Source organism: Meriones unguiculatus, chromosome 7, assembly GCF_030254825.1.
Source record: "Meriones unguiculatus strain TT.TT164.6M chromosome 7, Bangor_MerUng_6.1, whole genome shotgun sequence".
NCBI lineage: Eukaryota > Metazoa > Chordata > Mammalia > Rodentia > Muridae > Meriones > Meriones unguiculatus.
The window spans coordinates 56637204-56640524 of record NC_083355.1 but is presented as its reverse complement, the minus strand read 5'-3'; positions in this window follow the sequence as shown (position 1 = coordinate 56640524).

The window sequence follows — 3321 nt, the reverse complement described above, 5'->3', positions numbered from 1 at the left end:
TATCTAATATTCACTTATAAGTGAGTGCATACCATGTGTGTCTTTCTCAGTCTGTGTTACCTTGCTCAGGACGATCCCTTCTAGTTCTGTCAATTTACCTGAAAATTTCATGATTTCCTTGTTTTTAATAGCTGAGTAATTTACACAATTTCCATTGTGTAAATGTACCACAATTTCTGTACCCATGCCTCAGTTTATGGACATCTGGGTTGTTTCCAGTTTCTGGCTATTATGAATAAAGCTGCTATAAACATAGTTGAGCAAATGTCCTTGTTGTATGGTGCAGCATCTTTTGGGTATATGCCCAGGAGTGGTATAGCTCGGTCTTGAGGTAAATCTATTCCCAATTTTCTGAGAAAGTGGAAGATTGATTTCCAAAGTAGTTGTACAAGTTTGCACTCCCACCAGCAATGTAAGAGGGTTCCCCTTTCTCCACATCCTCTCCAGCTTGTGTTGTCACTTGAGTTTTTGACCATAGCCATTCTGACAGATGTAAGATGGAATCTCAGAGTCATTTTGATTTGCATTTCCCTGATGACTAATGACTTTGACTATGTGTTAAAGTGCTTCTCTGCCATAGATGATTCTCTGTAGAGAATTGTTTGGCTCTTGGTTTTTTAAATTGGGTTACTTGGTTTGGTGTTTAATTTCTTGAGTTCTTTATATATTTGGATATTATCCCTTTGTCAGATGTAGGCTGCTGTTTTGTTCTGTTGACAGTGTCCTTTGCTTTACAGAGCCTTTCAGTTTCATGAGGTCCCAATTTATTGTTATTCTTAGAGCCTGAGCTGCTGTTTAGGAAGTTGTCCCCCGTGCCAATGAGCTCAAGGCTGCTTCTCACTTTCCCTTCTAATAGATTTAATGTTCTAACAGATTTAGTGTTTCTGGTTTCTAACAGATTTAGTGTTTCTGGTTTCTGGTAAATGTCTTTGATCTACTTGGACTTGAGTCTTTTGCAGGGTGATATAGATCTATTTGCAATTTTCTTCATGGTTAGACCATTTGTTAAAGATGCCTTCCCCCCCCCCCATTGTATGATTTTGGCTTGTTAAAAAAAAAAAATATATATATATATATATATATATCTCCGTAGGTGTGTCAGTTTATTTCTGGGTCTTTGATTCAATTCACTGATTAACCAGTCTGTTTCTATGCCAATACCATGCAGTTTCATTACTATTGCTTGAAGTCAGGGATGGAGATACCTCTAGAAGTTCTTTCATTGTATGGGATTGTTTTAACTATTCTGGCTTTTTGTTTTTCCAGATGAAGTTGAGAATTGGTCTTTTAAGGTCTGTGAAGAACTGTGTTGGTACTTTGATGGGAATTTCATTGCATCTATAGATTGCTTTTGGTAAGATGACCATTTTTACTTTGTTAATCCTACCAATCCTTGAGCATTGGAAATCTCCCTCTTCTAATATCTTTTTTTTTTTTTCCCCCAGAGATTTGAAGCTCTGGTCATACAGGTCTTTCACTTGCTTGGTTAGAGTTACACCAAGATACTTATTATTTGTGGCTATTGTGAAAGGTGTTTTCCTAATTTCTTTCTCAGCCCATTTGTCATTTGTATATCAGAGGGCTACTGATATTTTGATTGACTGGAGAGATGGCTCAGTGGTTAAGAGCACTGTCTGCTCTTCCAGAGGTCCTGAATTCAATTCCTAGCAACTATATGGTGGCTCACAATCATCTGTACTGGCATCTAATGCTGTTCTGACATGCAGGTGTACATGCAGATAGAACAAATAGAAAAATCTTACAAACAAAATAAAAATTTTGTATCCAGCCACTTTGCTATAGGTGTTTATCAGCTGTAGGAGTTCTCTGGTAGAATTTTGGAGGTTGCGGGCTGAAGAGGTGGCTAAGAGGTTAAGAGCACTGGTTGCACTTCCAGAAGTCCTGAGTTCAATTCTCAGCAACCACATGGTGGCTCACAACCATCTATAATGAGATCTGGTGCTCTCTGGCCTGCAGGCACACATGCAGGCAGAACACTGTATACATAACAAATCTTAAAAAAAAATATGAAATTTGGGGGTCACAAACATATATTATCATACAACTGTGACTAGGGATTCATTCTTTCCAACTTGTATCCCCTTGATCTCCTTTCCTTGTCTTATTGCTCTAGCTGGAACTTCAAGTACTATATTGAGGAGATAAGGAGAGAGTGGGCAGCATTGTCTTATGCCTGATTTTAGTGGAATTGCTTTGTGTTTTGGTCCATTTAATTTGATGTTGGCCATCAGCTTGATGTATATTGTCACTATTATGTTTACACCATTAGGTTATGGTCCTTGTATCCCTGATCTTTCCAAAACTTATTATGAAGGGGTACTGGATTTTGTCAAAGGCTTCTTCTGAATCTAACAAGATGATCATATAATTTTTTTTCAGTGTTTATATGGTGGATTACATTGATGGATTTTTGTATGTTGAACAATCCCTGCATCCCTGGGATAATGCCTACTTGATCATGGTGAATGATATATTTGATGTGTTCTTGGATTTGGTTTTTATTTTATTGAATATTTATTTTTACATCACTGTTCATAAGGGAGATCGGTCTGACATTTTCTTTTTTGAGTCTTTGTGTGATTCTGGTATCAGGGTGACTGTGGATTCATAGAATGAGTTTGGTAATGTTCCTTTTGCTTCTATTTTGTGGAATAGTTTGGGGAGTTATTAGCCCTTTTTTGAAACTGCTAGAATTCTGTGCTAAAACCATCTGGCCCTGGGCTTTTTGTTGTTGTTGTTGGGAGATTTTGGATGACTGCTATTTCCTTAGGTATTATAGGACTGCTTAAGCTGTTTACCTCATCTTAACTTTGGTAAGTAAAATCTATCAAGAAAACTCCATTTCCCTTAGATTTTCCAATTTTGTGGACTTTTGAAGTAAGACCTAATGATTCTTTGGATTTCCTTAGGATCTGCTGTTGTATCTATCTTTTCATTTCTGATTTTAATTTGGATATTCTCTGCCTTTTAGTTAGTTTGGCTAGGGGTTTGTCTACCTTGTTGATTTTTCTCAAAGAACCAGCTCTTGGTTTCATTGATTCTTTGTACTGATCTCTGTTTCTGAGTTATTGATTTCAGCTCCAAATTTGATTATTTCCTGCTGTCTCCTCCTCTTGGGTGTTCTTTTTGTTCCAGAACTTTTAGGTGTGCCTTTAAATGGCTAGTTTGAGAACTCTCCAGTTTCTTTATGAAGTCACTTAGTGCTATAACTTTCCTCTTCGTACTGCTTTCTGTCCCATAAGTTTTGGTATGTTGTGCCTTCATTTTCACTGAATTCTAGAAAGTCTATAACTTATTTTT